The 17,927-nt window shown below is 50.0% G+C and overlaps 3 non-coding genes and 1 pseudogene across 3 annotated transcripts; 2 read left to right on the forward strand and 2 right to left on the reverse strand.

The window, feature by feature from the left end:
• Positions 1–385: 385 nt before the first annotated feature.
• trnaf-gaa (transfer RNA phenylalanine (anticodon GAA)) lies at positions 386–458 on the reverse strand. The gene has a single exon. It is a non-coding gene; the product is annotated as a tRNA-Phe (tRNA).
• A 1,036-nt stretch (positions 459–1,494) lies between these two features.
• trnad-guc (transfer RNA aspartic acid (anticodon GUC)) lies at positions 1,495–1,566 on the forward strand. Its single transcript has one exon. It is a non-coding gene; the product is annotated as a tRNA-Asp (tRNA).
• A 14,795-nt stretch (positions 1,567–16,361) lies between these two features.
• Positions 16,362–16,525, forward strand: LOC148813050 (U1 spliceosomal RNA). Its single transcript, XR_016086280.1, has one exon. It is a non-coding gene; the product is annotated as a U1 spliceosomal RNA (small nuclear RNA).
• Positions 16,526–17,149: 624 nt separating this feature from the next.
• Positions 17,150–17,268, reverse strand: LOC148813051 (5S ribosomal RNA; annotated as a pseudogene).
• Between the last annotated feature and the right edge of the window lie 659 nt (positions 17,269–17,927).

Consider the following 17,927-nt stretch of genomic DNA (forward strand, 5'->3'; position numbering starts at 1 on the left):
TGTTCTTGCAGGTCCTGCGCTGCTTTTGAGCCGACAGAGCTCGTCCTGGTCTGTCGGCACAGCCCAATTGCAAATGATCGGCTCCGCGTACAGAAGGAATGTGCGTTAGGTACAAGAGTGCATGAAGGCACCGGAAATACATTGGGAACAAATGACCGGTCGCTCAAGACCTCTGTGAAGTACAGGAGCGTGCAACAAGAGGCTGTTTCCGCCCGGTCTCGAACCGGGGACCTTTCGTGTGTTAGGCGAACGTGATAGCCGGTACACTACGGAAACCTGCAGGGACCGCTGCTGGTGTCTCGCTTGCGTTTCGGGCTGAGAAAGGGAAGCGTCACTTTAGGCAGGGGGCGCTGGAGAGAGGAACAAAGGGCGCGATGAAACAAAATGCCGAAACCCGGGATCGAACCAGGGACCTTTAGATCTTCAGTCTAACGCTCTCCCAACTGAGCTATTTCGGCAGTGCACAGAGCCCACAGCCACCTGCTCCAGCCTTCCTATGTTGCGGCATGAGCGCACCAAGAGGAGCGGGAGAGTGTTGCAGGAACGTCACTCAGAAGGAAAGCCACCCAGCTGCGCCCTCTGGGCTCTGTCCAGCGCATCTTCCTCGCATGGACTCCTGCCTGCGACGGGCAGGAAACAATTAGCAAGAACAGAACAGCACCCCATGGGTGTCTCATGACCACACCTTAGGTTGTGACACGTGCAGGTGTGAGGGGTTGCCGGGCTACTCTGGAGCAGAGCTTGGGCGGAGGGGGGGCGGGAAAGCAGACAAAGAGGTGACACCTCAAGGTCTGCACGATCACAGCTCTCCGCCGCCCCAGGCTTCCGCTCGATAAGCTACTGGACACACCCGCCCCTCCTCACACAGACCGTGGTAAAGCCCCCGAGTGGGAGGGCTCTCTCTTCCTCCCAGGAGCTCTTGGACACGACGCACAGACAGAGCGCGGGGAGCCGCCGCCTGCAAACAAGGCTCCAGGCAGGACTCCACTCCACTCCACTCCACAGGAGCCGCAGAGCAGAGGAGATGGGGGCAGCTTAGCTCCTGTGCAGAGACCTGAGCTGTTGTTGCTGCGGACGCTGTCTTTTCTGTTCTCGGGGTAGGAGTGAATGTTGAGTTGCCCTTAGAAATGAAGCAGAGCACTTCAACGGCACGGGTGTGTGTGTGTGCGTGCGCCCTGGTGATTCTGGGAGACAGATCGAACCTGGGCTAAAAGAGAGGGGGCTTAGCCCTCTTCCATTTGCTAGTTCAGAGTTGTACAACCCATTTGTATCTGCTAGGCGGCGCAGTCGTCGTGCACAAAGAACGCTTTGAAAAGCGTCAAAAGCAAGTCATTCCGAGTTGGTCGTTTGTGTTTTCCGTTCAGACGCGAAATGCTGAAATGATCTCTCGGCTCCTCGGTTGTCATTTCTGCTCCGTAAAGGAATCACAGCACGCGTCGCCTTCCAGCACGCTGGGTCGGGACACGATGCCGGGGGTCGAAGGGTGTGATGTCTTCCTCGTTAGTATAGTGGCAAGTATCCCCGCCTGTCACGCGGGAGACCGGGGTTCGATTCCCCGACGGGGAGTAGAAAGCTTTTCTTTTACCTCCTTAGAGAAAGGACTGCCTTTCACTTCTCTCTTTTCTTTCACAGCGTCGTGCACCTTTTCATTGCTCTCGCTTTCAGAGCCTCCGCACGGCACACGACTCGACATCAGAAAGCACATTGAAGTGAAAGCAGGAAGCGCTGCGACATGCACTGTGCAGATCCCGCCACACTAAGAGGTGAGTGGGTCTGTTCGATGCACAAAGAACGCTTTGATAAGCGTCAAAGGCAAGTCATTCCGAGTTTTTCGTTTGTGTTTTCTGTTCAGACGCGAAATGCTGAAATGATCTCTCGGCTCCTCGGTTGTCATTTCTGCTCCGTAAAGAAATCACAGCACGCGTCGGCTTCCAGCACGGTGGGTCGGGACGCGATGCCGGGGGTCGGAGAGAGCGATGTCTTCCTCGTTAGTATAGTGGTGATTATCCCCACCTGTCACGCGGGAGACTGGGGTACATCAGGACGCGCATTGGAGTGAAAGCAGGATGCGCTGCGACATGCACTGTGCAGATCCCGCCACACTAAGAGGTGAGTGGGTCTGTTCGATCACAGCGCTAGGCGAATCCCCAATCCCCTTTTGTGCGTGGCGACAAAAGAAGCCGGTCTGTTTCCGCCCAGTTTCGAACCAGGGACTGCTGGAGCCGATTCTTGATGAGATCTAGCATCCCCCGCTGCATGCTAATCTTTCTGTTGTTCTTGCAGGTCCTGCGCTGCTTTTGAGCCGACAGAGCTCGTCCTGATTGCCCAATTGCAAATGATCGGCTCCGCGTACAGAAGGAACGTGCGTTTGGTACAAGAGTGCATGAAGGCACCGGAAATACATTGGGAACAAATGATCAGTCGTTTAATACCTGTGTGAAGTACAGGAGCGTGCAAAGAGAGGCTGTTTCCGCCTGGACTCGAACCGGGAATCTTTCGCGTGTGAGGCGAACGTGATAACCGCTACACTACGGAAACGGTTAGATTACAGGCTTAGCGGCAGTGAGTATTCAACTTCATTGCTTTACTGCTCCCAACCAGTTGATATTAATTTAATTCCTAAGGGTTATGTACTTGTTTTGAGTATCTAATGTAGAAGTTGTAAACAAGTTCAATTACGAAACGGTCTAAATGAATGATATACCGAACTTATGTCCTCTTGATATGTGTAAATTTGTAACTGAATGAATTTATATCTTTTGTATTCTGATAACCCTTACGATAAGATCTGTTTGGTTTACATGCATATTCTATATATTAATAAATGTATCCTCATGTATTAGTACCTGTGTGTGCGTTGTTTGAGTTATATCGCATGGTTGGATTCCAAGAACATTAAAAGAATCAATTTTGTGATTTACTGCCACAAAAATAATTGTCCCAGTAAATGCCCAAACCTCTACAGAACTGGTGCCTCATGAGAGCACACTACAACAGTGTGTGATCTCCTGTCCCAGCCTGAGGAGCAGACAGCGAGCCTGTCTCTCAATAATACTAATAATACAGTGTGTGATTCCCTGCCCAAACCAGAGGAACAGACAGTCAGCCTGTCTCTCAATAATAATAATACAGTGTGTGATCTCCTGTCCCAGCCTGGGAAACAGTGAAATAGCCTCTCAATAATTATAATACAGTGTGATCTACTGTCCCAGCCTAAAGAACACCAAGTGAGCCTGTATCTCAATAATAATAATACAGTGCGTGGTCTCCTGTCCCAGCTTGGGGAACAGTGAACCAGACTCTCAATAATAATAATACAGTGTGATCTACTGTCTCAGCCTGAGGAACAGTGAGTTTATCTGTCAATAATAATAATACAGTGTGATCTCCTGTCCCAGCATGAGGAACAGTGAGCTTGTCTCTCAATAATAATAATACAGTATGATCTCCTGTCCCAGCCTGAGGAATAGACAGTGAACCTGTCTCTCAATAATATTAATAACACAGTGTGTGACTTCCTGTCCCAGCCTGAGGAACAGACAGTGAGCCTCTCTCTCAATAATAATAATACAGTGTGTGACCTCCTGTCCCAGCCTGAGGAACAGCGAGCCTGTCTCTCAATAATAATAATACAGTGTGTGATCTCCTGTCTTAGCCTGAGGAACAGACAGTGAACCTGTCTCTCAATAATAATAACCTAGTGTGGAATGTCCTGTCCCAGTCTGAAGAACAAACAGTGAGCATGTCTCTTAATAATAATAGAACAGTGTGTGATCTCCAGTCCCAGCCTGAGGAACAGTGAGCCTGTCTCTCAATAATAATAATACAGTGTGTGATCTCCTGTCCCAGCCTGAGGAACAGACAGTGAGTCTGTATCTCAATACTAATAATACAGTGTGTGATCTCCAGTCCCAGCCTGGGGAACACTGAGGCTGTCTCTCAATACTAATAATACAGTGTGTGATCTCCTGTCCCAGCCTGTGGAACAGTGAGCCTGTCTCTCAATAATAATAATACAGTGTGTGACCTCCTGTCCCAGCCTGGGGAACAGACAGTAAACCTGTCTCTCAATAATAATAATCCAGTGTGTGATCTCCTGTCTTAGCCTGAGGAACAGACAGTGAACCTGTCTCTCAATAATAATAACTTAGTGTGGAATGTCCTGTCCCAGTCTGAGGAACAAACCGTGAGCATGTCTCTCAATAATAATAGAAAAGTGTGTGATCTCCTGTCCCAGCCTGAGGAACAGAAAGTGAGCCTGTCTCTCAATAATAATAATACAGTGTGTGACTTCCTGTCCCAGCCTGAAGAACAGACAGTGAGCCTGTCTCTCAATAATAATAATACAGTGTGTGACCTCCTGTCCCAACCTGAGGAACAGACAGGAGTGAGCCAGTCTCTCAATAACAATAAAGCAGATTATGATCTCCTGTAACAGCCTAAGGAACAGTCAGGTAAGAGCAGGTCTCTCAATAATAATAATACAGTGTGACTTCCTGTCCCAGCTTGAGGAAAAGACAGTAAGCCTGGCTCTCAATAATAATAATACAGTGTGTGACCTTCTGTCCCAGCCTGGGGAACAGTGAGCCAGACTCTCAATAATAATACTAATATACTGTGATCTACTGTTCCAGCCTGAGGAACAGACAGTTAGCCTGTCTCTCAGTAATAATAATACCGTGTGTGATCTCCTGCTCCAGCCTGAGGAACAGACAGTGAGACTGTCTCTCAATAATAATAATAATAATAATAATAATACAGTGTGATCTCCTGTCCCAGCCTGGGGAACATACAGTGAGCCTGTCTCTCTATAATAATATAGTGTATGTCCTCCTGTCCCAGCCTGAGGAACAGACAGTGAGCCTGTCTCTCAATAATAATAATCCAGTGTGTGATCTCCTGTTCAAGCCCAAGCGAAGACACAGTGAGCCTATCTGTCAATAATAGTAATACAGTGTGTGATCTCCTGTCCCAGCCTGAGGAACAGTGAGCAGTCCTAATAGTTACCGCTTTCCGTATTATAATAATAATACAGTGTTGGATCTCCTGTCCCAGCCTGGGGAACAGTGAGCCAGACTCTCAATAATAATAATACAGTGTGATCTTCTCTCCCAGCCTGGGGAAAAGACCGTGAGCCTGTCTCACAATAATAATAATACAGTGTGTGATCTCTTGTCCCAGCCTGAGGAACAGACAGAGAGCCTGTCTCTCAATAATAATAATACAGTGTGTGATCTCCTGTCCCAGCATGAGGAAGAGACAGTGAGCCTCTCTCTCAGTAATAATAATACAGTGTGTGATCTTCTGTCCCAGCCCAAACGACACAGACACAGTGTGCCTATCTGTCAATAATAATAATACAGCATGTGATCTCCTGCTCCAGCCTGAGGAACGGACAGTGAGACTGTCTCTCAATAATAATAATACAGTGTGATCTCCTGACCCAGCCTGGGGAACATACAGTGAGCCTGTCTCTCTATGATAATATTTCAGTGTGGGATCTCATGTCCAACTCTTAGGAACAGACAGTGAGCCTGTCTCTCATTAATAGTAATACAGTGTGTGATCTCCTGTCCCAGTCTGAGGAACAGACAGTCAGCCTATCTGTCAATAATAATAATAGTGTGTGATCTCCTGTCCCAGCCTGAGGAACAGAGAGTGAGCCTGTCTCTCAATAATAATACAGTGTGTGATCCTCTGTCCCAGCCTGAGGAACAGACAGTGAGCCTGTCTCTCAGTAATAATAATACCGTGTGTGATCTCCTGCTCCAGCCTGAGGAACAGACTGTGAGACTGTCTCTCAATAATAATAATAATAATACAGTGTGATCTCCTGTCCCAGCCTGGGGAACATACAGTGAGCCTGTCTCTCTATAATAATATAGTGTATGTCCTCCTGTCCCAGCCTGAGGAACAGACAGTGAGCCTGTCTCTCAATAATAATAATCCAGTGTGTGATCTCCTGTTCAAGCCCAAGCGAAGACACAGTGAGCCTATCTGTCAATAATAGTAATACAGTGTGTGATCTCCTGTCCCAGCCTGAGGAACAGTGAGCAGTCCTAATAGTTACCGCTTTCCTGATTTAGCTCAGCAGCTTTTATTTCGCCTGAAGCGCAAGCAACTTGTGAGAACAGGTTGGGTTTGCTGTGCTTAACCGGCTCGGCGTCTTCGTGTCGTAGTGCCGCAACGGTGTGTTTTCCTTCCTTCTCTTTTCAGCCCGGAAGAAATATTTTACTTGTTCCTTTTGTAGCCCACGCATGCCGACGCCTGTGTTGTGTTGTGGATTTTCTCCTTCTTTGAATTTGTACTCCTCCTCCCTCTCTCTCCCTACCTCTACCTCTCCCTCTCTCTACCTCTCCCTCTCTCCCTAACCCCCTCACCCTCCACCTCTCTCCCTCTCTCTACCTCTCTACCGCTCTACCTCTCTCTACCTCTCCCTACCCCTCTCTGCTCTCTCTCTCTCACTCTGGAGTTTATTTTCCAGACAGAAATCCAGCTCCGTTCCTCCTGTGGAAGATTGGTGATGCAGGATGAGAGCCCCTAACCGAGAGCACTGCAGCGGCAGGTTCTGTGGTCTGTTTCAAATCCGCCCGCGATGAGACACCGAGGAGAAATGAAGAGCCCCAGTCGCGCTAGAAAATCACCCGGGAAAGAGACTTTCAATGTAGGAAAAAAAAGTCGTTAGTAATGGACATAATATGTTTGTTTTGTTTTTTTAATCGCTGAGATGTGTGACTAAGCTCATACGACTAAGAGTTGCCCCCTTTGTCAAGATCTGGTAACCTGCTCGTCGCTGGTGGGCCAGATCGTGTCCCCCATCACTATACTGGGACAATAGGATCCACACAGACCGCAGGGTGAGCACCCCCTGCTGGCCCCACAGAGAGGGAGAGGTAGAGGTAGGGAGAGAGGTAGGGAGGGGAAAGGGGAGAGGTAGGGGGAGAGGTAGAGAGAGGGAGAGGTAGAGGTAGGGAGAGAGAGGAGGAGTACAAATTCAAGCAGAGGCCTGAGTGGAGCACTGTAGTATGGCCCTGACATCAATCCCTCAACTCTCTGCATAAAGCAGTGTCTTATGGGCATGACATCCCACCCCCACCACTCTCAGTGGAAAGCACTGTCATATAACCATGACATCCCACCTCCTCTGGTCTCTGCGATAAGCAGTATCTTCAGGCCCTGACATCCCACCCCCGCCACTCTCTGTGTAAAGCAGTGTCATATGGCCCTGACATCCCAACTCCGCCACTCTCTATGTAAACCAGTGTCATATGGCCCTGACATCCCACCCCCACTACTCTCTGTGTAAAGCACTGTCGTATGGCCCTGACATTACACCCCCACCACTCTCTGCGGAAAGCACTGTCGTATAGCCCTGACATCCACCCCTCCACTCTTTGAATAAAGCAGTGTCACATGGCCCTGACATCCCACCCCTCCACTCTCTGCATTAAGCTGTGTTGTCAGGCCCTGACATCCCACCCCCGCCACTCTCTGTGTAAAGCAGTGTCATATGGCCCTGACACCAATCGCTCCACTCTCTGCATAAAGCAGTGTCTTATGGCCCTGAAACCCTCCCCACCACTCTCTGCATAAAGCAGTATCGTCAAGCCCTGACATCCCTCCCCCGCCACTCTCTGTGTAAAGCACTGTCGTATGGCCCTGACATCACACCCCCACCACTCTCTGCGTAAAGCACTGTCGTATAGCCCTGACACCCACCCCTCCACTCTCTGCATAAAGCAGTGTCGTCAAGCCCTGACATCCCACCCCCGCCACTCTCTACGTAAAGAAGTGTCGTATGGCCCTGACACCCACACCTCCACTCTCTGCGTTCAGCTGTGTTGTCAGGCCCTGACATCCCACCCCCGCCACTCTCTGTGTAAAGCAGTGTCATATGGCCCTGACACCAATCCCTCCACTCTCTGCATAAAGCACTGTCGTATGGCCCTGACATCCCACCCCCGCCACTCTCTGTGTAAAGCACTGTTGTATGGCCCTGACATCACACCCCCATCACTCTCTGCGGAAAGCACTGTCGTATAGCCCTGACACCCACCCCTCCATTCTTTGCATAAAGCAGTGTCGTCAAGCCCTGACATCCCACCCCCGCCACTCTCTACGTAAAGAAGTGTCGTATGGCCCTGACACCCACCAGTCAACTCTGTGCTGAAAGCAGTGACGTCAAGCCCTGACATTCCACCCCCTTTACTCTCTGCGTAAAGCACTGTCATATGGCCCTGACATCCCACCCCCACTACTCTCTGTGTAAAGCACTGTCGTATAGCCCTGACATCCACCCCTCCACTCTTTGAATAAAGCAGTGTCGTATGGCCCTGACATCCCACCCCTCCACTCTCTGCGTTAAGCTGTGTTGTCAGGCCCTGACATCCCACCCCCACCACTCTCTGTGTAAAGCAGTGTCATATGGCCCTGACACCAATCGCTCCACTCTCTGCATAAAGCAGTGTCTTATGGCCCTGAAACCCTCCCCACCACTCTCTGCATAAAGCAGTATCGTCAAGCCCTGACATCCCTCCCCCGCCACTCTCTGTGTAAAGCACTGTCGTATGGCCCTGACATCACACCCCCACCACTCTCTGCGTAAAGCACTGTCGTATAGCCCTGACACCCACCCCTCCACTCTCTGCATAAAGCAGTGTCGTCAAGCCCTGACATCCCACCCCCGCCACTCTCTACGTAAAGAAGTGTCGTATGGCCCTGACACCCACACCTCCACTCTCTGTGTTCAGCTGTGTTGTCAGGCCCTGACATCCCACCCCCGCCACTCTCTTTGTAAAGCAGTGTCATATGGCCCTGACACCAATCCCTCCACTCTCTGCATAAAGCACTGTCGTATGGCCCTGACATCCCACCCCCGCCACTCTCTGTGTAAAGCACTGTTGTATGGCCCTGACATCACACCCCCATCACTCTCTGCGGAAAGCACTGTTGTATAGCCCTGACACCCACCCCTCCATTCTTTGCATAAAGCAGTGTCGTCAAGCCCTGACATCCCACCCCCGCCACACTCTACGTAAAGAAGTGTCGTATGGCCCTGACACCCACCCCTCCACTCTCTGCGTTAAGCTGTGTTGTCAGGCCCTGACATCCCATCCCCACCACTCTCTGTGTAAAGCACTGTCGTATGACCCTGACATCACACCCCCACCACTCTCTGCGTAAAGCACTGTCGTATAACCCTGACACGCACCCCTCCACTCTCTGCATAAAGCAGTGTCGTCAAGCCCTGACATCCCACCCCCACCACTCCCTGCGGAAAGCACTGTCGTATAGCCCTGACACCCACCCCTCCACTCTTTGAATAAAGCAGTGTCGTCTAGCCCTGACATCCCACCCCCGCCACTAACTGCGTAAAGTAGTATCGTATGGCCCTGACACGCACCCCTCCACTCTCTGCATAAAGCAATGTCGTCTAGCCCTGACATCCCATCCCCACCACTCTCTGTGTAAAGCACTGTCGTATGGCCCTGACATCACACCCCCACCACTCTCTGAGGAAAGCACTGTCGTATAGCCCTGACACCCACCCCTCCACTCTCTGCAGAAAGCAGTGTCGTCAAGCCCTGACATCACACCTCCACCACTCTCTGCGTAAAGCACTTTCATATAGCCCTGAGACCCACCCCTCCACTCTCTGCGTTAAGCTGTGTTGTCAGGCACTGACATCCCACTCCCGCCACTCTCTGCGTAAAGCACTGTCGTATGGCCCTGACATCCCACCCCCGCCACTCCCTGCGTAAAGAAGTGTCGTATGGCCCTGACACCCACCCCTCCACTCTCTGCATTAAGCAGTGTTGTCAGGCCCTGACATCCAATCCCCGCCACTCTCTACGTAAAGAAGTGTCGTCAGGCTCTGACATCCCACCTCCTCCGCTCTCTGCGTAAAGCAGTGTCGTACGACCCTGACATCCCACCATCGCCTCTCACTGTGTAAAGCAGTTTCGTATGGCCCTGACACCCACCCCGCTACTCTCTACGTAAAGAAGTGTCGTATGGCCCTGAGACCCACCCCTCCGCTCTCAGCATAATGCAGTCTCGTCAGGCCCTGACATCCCACCCTCATCACTCTCTGCATAAAGCAGTATCGTCAGGCCCTGACACCCCACCCCTGCCACTCTCTGCGTAAAGAAGTGTCGTATGGCCCTGACACTCACCCCTCCACTCTCTGCGTTAAGCAGTGTTGTCAGGCCCTGACATCCCTCCCCTCCACTCTCTGCGTAAAGCACTGTCGTATGGCCCTGAAATCCTGCCTCCTCTGCTCTCTGCGTAAACCACTGTCGTCAGGCTCTGACATCCCACCCCCACCACTCTCTGCATAAAGAAGTGTCGTATGGCCCTGACACCCCACCCCCTGCACTCTCTGCATAAAGCGGTGTCTTACGGCCCTGACATCCAACCCCCGCCACTCTCTGCGTAAAGCAGTATCGTCAGGCCCTAACATCCCACCCCTGCTAATTTCTGCGTAAAGCAGTATCGTCAGGCCCTGACATTCCACCCCTGCCACTCTCTGCGTAAAGAAGTGTCGTATGGCCCTGACACCCACCCCTCCACTCTCTGCATAAAGCAGTGTCGTAAAGCCCTGAAATCCGACCCCCACCACTCTCTGCGTAAAGCAGCATCGTCAGGCCCTGACATCCCACCCCCACCACTCTCTGCGTAAAGCACTGTCGTATAGCCCTGACATCCCACCCCCTCCAATCTCTGTGTAAAGCAGTGTCGTACGACCCTGACATATCTCCCCCACCACTCTCTGCGTAAAGCACTGTCGTCAGCCTCTGACATCCCACCCCCACCACTCTCTGCGTAAAGCAGTCTTATGGCCCTGACACACACACCTGCCACTCTCTGCATAATGCAGTCTCATCGGGCCCTGACATCCCACCCCCGCCACTCTCTGCGTAAAGCAGTATCATCAGGCCCTGACATCCCACCCCCACCACTCTCTGCGTAAAGCAGTCGTGTTGCCCTGACACCCACCCCCTCCACTCTCTGTGTAAAGCGTTGTCGTATGGCCCTGACATCCCACCTCTTCCGCTCTCTGCGTAAACAGTGTCGTACGACCCTGACATCCGTCCCCCACCACTCTCTGCGTAAAGCAATGTCGTATGGCCCTGACATCCAACCCCGCCACTCTCTGCGTAAAGCAGTATCGTCAGGCCCTGACATCCCACCCCTGACACTCTCTGCGTAAAGAAGTGTCGTATGGCCCTGACACCCACCCCTCCACTCTCTGCGTTAAGCAGTGTTGTCAGGCCCTAATATCCCACCCCCTCCACTTTCTGCATAGAGCAGTGTCTTATGACCCTGACATCCCATCCCCACCGCTCTCTGTGTAAAGCACTGTCGTATGGCCCTGACATCCCACCCCCGCCACTCTCTCCGTAAAGAAGTGTCGTATGGCTCTGACATCCCACCCCCGCCACTCTCTGCGTAAAGCAGTAATTAATTAATAATTATAATTGCTTACACTTACATAGTGCTCTTTTGGACACTCCACTCAACCCGCTTTACAGGCAATCGTGTCTCCCCTCCACTACCAAACAATGTGCAGCATCCACCTGGATGATGCGACGGCAGCCATAGTGCACCAGAATGCTCACCACACATCCGCTATTAGTGGGGAGGAGAGCAGAGAGTAATGAAGCCAATTCATATATGGGGATTATTAGGAGGCCATGATTGGTAAGGGCCAATGGGAAATTTGGCCAGGACGCCGGGGTTATACCCCTACTCTTTTCGGGAAACGCCCTGGGATTTTTAATCACCACAGAGAGTCAGGACCTCGCTTTTACGTCTCATCCAAAGGATGGCACCTGTTTACAGTATAGTGTCCCCATCACTATACTGGGGCATTAGGACCCATGTGGACCACAGGGTGAGCGCCTCCTGCTGGCCCGACTAATACCTATTCCAGCAGCAACCTTTCCCAGGAGGTCTCCCATCCAGGTACTGACCAGGCTCACACCTGCTTAACTTCAGTGGGTTGCCAGTTGTTAGTTGCAGGGTGATATGGCTGCTGGCAGAGTCAGGGTCAGAGTTAGGGATGATCGTCACTATCGTCAGGGTTAGGGTTAGGTGCGATCGTCGGGTTTTGTCAGGGTTAGGGTTAGGGTTTGGTACGATCGTCAGTATCGTCAGGGTTAGGGTTAGGTGCAATCGTCAGTATCGACAGGGTCAGGGTAGGGAAACAAAGCTCTTTCTCCCAGATTTTCTCTAAGAAGGGACCATCTGGGACAAGGAGTGTTGCACTCTCCTTCCAACGACTGAAACCCTCCCAGTTTATTTTCTGATGTTCAGGCCTTGTGGAAAGGTAATATGAAGTCTTTTGATCCACTCCGTTTCCTTTTTCTTTCTTTCCATCTCTGTCCAGTTGGGGTTGCTCTCCAGTCCTGTGGCCTCCAGCGCTTCCAGCCCGTGCTGTAGGAAGTGTGCCACCAGGTGAGTCCTCCTTTCCCGCTGGTTCCGGATGTTGTACCTGTGTTGTGCCAGTCGGGTTCGGATGGAGTTACCCGTTTCCCCCACATAGGTCACCCCGCATGTTTTGCACTGGATGCCATAGACAGCATTATTGGTGTTTTCTGAGAGCACCCTTTGCAACTGGAAGATTTCTTTGGTTTTGTTGTTTTGGATCGTTGTTTTCTGTTTGAAGTGTTTGGCTTTTGGTGTATTTGATCTGTTTTGTACTGGTTTTAGTTTGCTTTGGACTAAATAATCCTGTAGGTTTTTGTTTTTTCGTTATGCAGATATGATTTTGTGTTCCCTCAGTAGGTTTGTGTTTTCTAATATCGTGGTGAATGTAGACTTTAGTTTTTGGTTGGTTATTCCGCTGAGTTGGGAGTATGTTGTGATGAGGGGGATTATTTTGCTGTCATCAGGTGTTTTTCTGTTTAGAAATGTTTGTGCCACATTTCTGAGGAATCTTTGTGTATATCCTCTCGGGCGTAGAGCTTGGGCTTGGAAGAGTGTGTGTTTGGCTTCCTCAAAGTCTTGTTGTTGTGTGCAGATTTTGTGGAAGCGTAGGAGTTGTGATTTTCCCAGTCCTTTGAAAGTATGTTTTGGGTGGAAGCTGTCTTTGTGCAGTAAGCCGTGTGTGTCCGTGTCTTTGAAATATACCTTGATGTCCAGTTTGCCTGTGTTGTTGAAGGAGGAACCCTTGTATGTGGTGGTGTCTAGGAAGTCTATCTGGTTTTCATGCTTGGTGTATTTGAGTTTAATGGACCTGTGGTGTGTGTTGAGAGTGTTAATGAATTCTTGAAAGGACTGTGGGCCGTGCGTCCACGTTCCCCAGATGTCGTCAAGGTACCTGAAGTAGTGTGTAGGTTTGTGTGTACATTTTGGGAATACTGTGGCTTCCCAATGGGCCATATAGATGTCAGCATAGGCCGGAGCAAAGCGTTTCCCCGTAGCAGTTCCTTTTATTTGTAAGTAGTATTGCTCTTCAAATTCAAAATCGTTTTTGTTGAGGCTAATTTCCAATAGCTTCAGAATTTGTGTTTCTGGTCTGTTGCGGTCAGAGTATTTGAGAAATACTGCTTTCAGTCCCTCCGTAGTTTCAATGTTGGTGTATAAACTGTCAATGTCAATGGTGAACAGGAAGGCTTCCTGTTGTATTGTAGCATTTTTGACTTCGGCTACAAAGTCATAGGTGTCTTTGATGTAACTTGGGTGGTGTTTAGAAATGGGGTTGAGGAAATGGTCTAGATATTCTGCTATTCTGTAGGATTCACTGTTGCAGTCGGACACTATGGGCCTCCCAGGTGGAATTTCGTAGTGGAGTGGCCATGTTTCTGGGGCTTTATGAATTTTTGGGAGGAGGTAGAAAATCCTCGGTCGTGGTGATTCCTCTCCTCTTAGGTAGAATGCCTGTTTTTTGGTTAGGTGTTTTAATTCAACCAGAGTTTGTAGGATTTGCCCTATTTCTAGTGCTGTTTGTTTGTACAGCGGTTCTTCCAATGTAGTATAGTGTTTCTGATTATTTAATTGTCTGTGTGCTTCTGCAATGTATTTTTCTCTATCCATGATAACTATTGCACTCCCTTTGTCTGCTGGTTTTATGACTATATGTTTGTTTTCCTTTAAATGTTTTAAGGCTACGGGTTCCTCCTTTGTTATGTTGTGTGAGTCCCTGTATGGTCGGAGTTTTTGTAGAATTCTGTTGTCCTCTTGAATTATTTCCTGGATTTCTGGTGGCAGTTGGTTTTCCCTTGGTTCCCAACTGGATTTAGGCAGGAAGGGAACCCTTTCTGTGTCGGTGTCTTTATCCTCAAAGAAGGCGGTCAGTTTAAGGCGACGGTGGTATTGTCGGATTTTGCTTTTCAGTCTGGTTTTCTAACCTTTCTTTGTCCCTACTGTGGGGACAAATGATAAGCTCTTATTGAGGAGGTTTATTTGTTCAGTTGTGGGGTGGAAGTTGTTGCTTAGATTTACAATATTTTTGTTGTTCTTGTCCCCATCTTGTTCTGCGGCTTTGGGGCTTACCAGTTTAAATGTTGTGACCAGTGGTCTAGCATTTTTTTAGCTGTTGCGGTGGTCCAGTGAATTCCATCTCTTTCTGTCTTGAAAAGAGCTTCTTCCAGTTTGGGGAGGTATGGCATGTTTTGCTGTATGTGATTGTTTATTGTGTCCAGGTTTTTCCTGGTCTCTGGAGTAATTAATCAGTGGGATGTATATTTCTGCAGATGGGAAGGTTCCCTTAGCCTCCCGTAGCATCTGTCATAGTTGTTTGATAGCTGTTTCCTTTTGTGCCTTGTTATTGATTCCAAAGGATAGAATGATTTTCTCCACTACTGTGTTCCGGGGGGTGTGTTGTAGGAGGTTTGCTGCATTGTAAAATGATGCTCCTGGGTAGCTTTCTATCTGTAGATCTGGATTTTCATAGGGGGGTATTCTTGATAAATTGGAGTCCCCTATGCAGAGCCAGCGTTTGTGGGTTTCCAGCTTCCTGTCCATTAGCTTTCTTGTGGTCTTGTCATGTCGGTGTGGTCTGTATCTTGGTTGGGCTGGTGCTGGTGTGGGGGGGTAATAGTCGGGGTCGGAGTCAGGGTTAGGATCAGGGTTAATGTCAGGGTTAAGATTAGGGTTAGGGTTAGGACCAGGGTCAGGGTTAGGATCAGGGTTAATGTCAGTGTTAGTATTAGGGTTAGGGTAGGGGAACAAAGCTCTTTCTCCTAGATTTTCTCTAAGAAGGGACCATCTGGGACAAGGAGTGTTGCACTCTCCTTCCAACGACTGAAACCCTCCCACTTTATTTTCTGATGTTCAGGCCTTGTGGAAAGGTAGTATGAAGTCTTCTCTGTCTTCTTGCTTCTCTGCTCTCTTCGGATCCTTTGTGGCCTGGGGATTGGAGGAAAGTAATCTATTTCTGGAGTATATGCTCTGGCTCTCATGGGGCCAGATTTCTGGGTTGGATGTCTGCTTTCCCAGTGTCTCTTCACTGGTTCTGGAAGGGATTCTGCCTGGGTTACGTATGTCTCTTCTGAGCCATTTACCTCTTCCCTGATTAGTGTGTCGAGTATTTGGAATCTGTTTGGAGACGTGGGGATAGTGGATTCCTTGTTGCTAAGTGTAGCAGTAACCATAGCTTGTGTATGGTCCAACGTGTCCTTCTGTATTTTCCTCCCATAATTTTTCTTTGCCCAGTTGGAGGCAACCGCGAAAGCTTGTTCCCAGCCGGGAAGCTCCAGGTCCTCCAGTCGTCTGGACAGATGTGTGAGAGTTTCCTCGTAGTGCTCTTCGAGGATCTGCAATGTGGTGTGGAGCCAGTTTTTGGCATTGCTTACTAGCTTCAAACATGTGAGTTCGGTTGGGTTGGCCGGTCTTATGAGGTGCTTGAGTTCCTCTGTCTTCCGTCGTAGGCTGGCGGGTGCCTGGTTCTCCCCTCCGGAAACTGCTGTGTTTTTTAGGTGGTTGACTGTCTGGATCATTTTGTAGATGATCCTGGTTCCTAGTTGGAAGGTATCCTGTCTGTTTGATGTGTCTGATGTGGTGTGGTTTGGTGTGTAGGCGGTGTGGGTGGCGGTGTGGGGAGTGACCGTAAGGCAGCGTGCGTTGTCAACTCTGGGTTGACGCATACCATAACGATCCATACTTAAAAAAATAAAAAAAGCTTCGTTCATAAAGCTTCGTTGGCACCGTTAGGTTTCCACTGTTAGGCAATTTACCTCTGTAGAGTCTATGGCTCCGTGAAAAGGCAATCTTGCTTTTCTTTGTGTCGCGGCGTTTCGACCTGCCTGGGTCTTCTTCAGGCGTTGTTATGCGGTGGCGATGCGGGGCGAGGAGCTGGTCTAGGCTGCGCGCTTTTTGCTGTGGGTGCGGGCCACTTGCAGGGGCTTGTACAACTCATACTTACCTGGCAGGGGAGATACCTTGATCAAGAAGGAGGTTCACCCAGGGTGAGGCTCGGCCATTGCACTCCGGCTGTGCTGACCCCTGCGAACTCCCCAAATGTGGGAATCTCGACTGCATAATTTCTGGTAGTGGGGGACTGCGTTCGCGCTCTCCCCTGATGTGCTTGGTCCATATCGGATACGGAAGAGTTACGACACCACAAGCTGCGATAGAATCCCAGTTCGAAAGGAGTCGATGCCACTGCTGGTTCCCGGTTTCTTTTAGTTAGAGGTCCGGAGAAGCATTTCAAGCTGGTTACACTACTCCTTCCGGACATTCATTCCCTTTTCAAAGTCAGTCGTTTTGCTGTAATCTGCATTATTTAGGCTGATTATCGAGGTTAGCCTTTATTTGGTCATGGGGGCCTCGGTACTGTATGCTAATTCTCAAGACAGTTTCACCCGTTTTCTGATTGCTAGGTTCTGTAGCAGTGCAGACATGTCAAACAGTGAATGGCTGTACCTCTATTGTATCCGTGCTCAATGAATGAAATCAGTAATAAATGAATATATGTATAGTTATACGAAAAACAAGTGGTTTATCGACTCATCTTCATTTGCAGATTTAGAGGCAGCTTCGATATTTGTTTTACAAACGGGTTTTTTTTTTTATATGGGTCACACACATGCCATAGCAACAAAACATCTCTAGAGATGAGGCTATAGATCACCTTTCCATCCTCCAGGTTTTCCTCCCAAAGCCTACGGTACCAACGGCGACCCCTGCTGGCCGAGAGAGCAAAAGCTTGCAGCACCTGGCATTCCCAGGCGGTCTCCCATCCAAATACTAACCAGGCCCAACCCTACTCAGCTTCCGAGATCAGACGAGATCAGGCGCGTACAGGGTGGTGTGGCCGCAAGCGAAAGCCATGACGCCTGACTCGCTACTTGAAGCTGTGTGTGGCTGGGGCTCCGTGCCCCCCGAGCGGGACTGAAGGATCGTTCGTGTGCAACTCTTTGGAAAGGAGCTTCTTTCCAAATCGCATTGCGTACCTGGATGTTGGCGAATGTGCTCCCTTGTGTTGGCTTGTCCCGCACTGGAGGAGAACAAACAAACTGCTCGGAGGAGCACAAGGCAAGTCTTCACAAGACAAAAACCTCCAGTGCACAGCACTCTGAAAACATTTCTGGGCTGTCGCGTGTTTATTTCAGCACATAAAGCGCACCAGTCCAACACGTCGGCCGGGCGCGCGGCGCCTCCGCCCTCTTGTGGCCTTGCGGCGTCAGAGCAAGAGGCTCCTTCTCGCTGCCTTTCCGCTGTGTTGCAGAGCCCCGAGAGGGAACCTGGAGCGCACACTTTGCGGGGGGCGGGGGACCGCGTTCGCGCTCTGCCCCCGGTCTCTTGCGCAAGTACTAAATCTCACGGCGCCAGCCAGCGGCCAGGAGACAAGTACAATATCGCAGGACAGGGGGGCCTCGTCATTGATTGTTACATATGAGACGCTGATTAGGAGGAGACCCCGACTGATTGGTAAAGGGGAACACTAACACCAGAGTGACACCTCCGGCATCTCTTTTTGA

This window comes from Atractosteus spatula (assembly GCF_055471065.1).
Source record: "Atractosteus spatula isolate fAtrSpa1 chromosome 10 unlocalized genomic scaffold, fAtrSpa1.hap1 SUPER_10_unloc_11, whole genome shotgun sequence".
Taxonomy (NCBI): Eukaryota; Metazoa; Chordata; class Actinopteri; order Semionotiformes; family Lepisosteidae; genus Atractosteus; species Atractosteus spatula.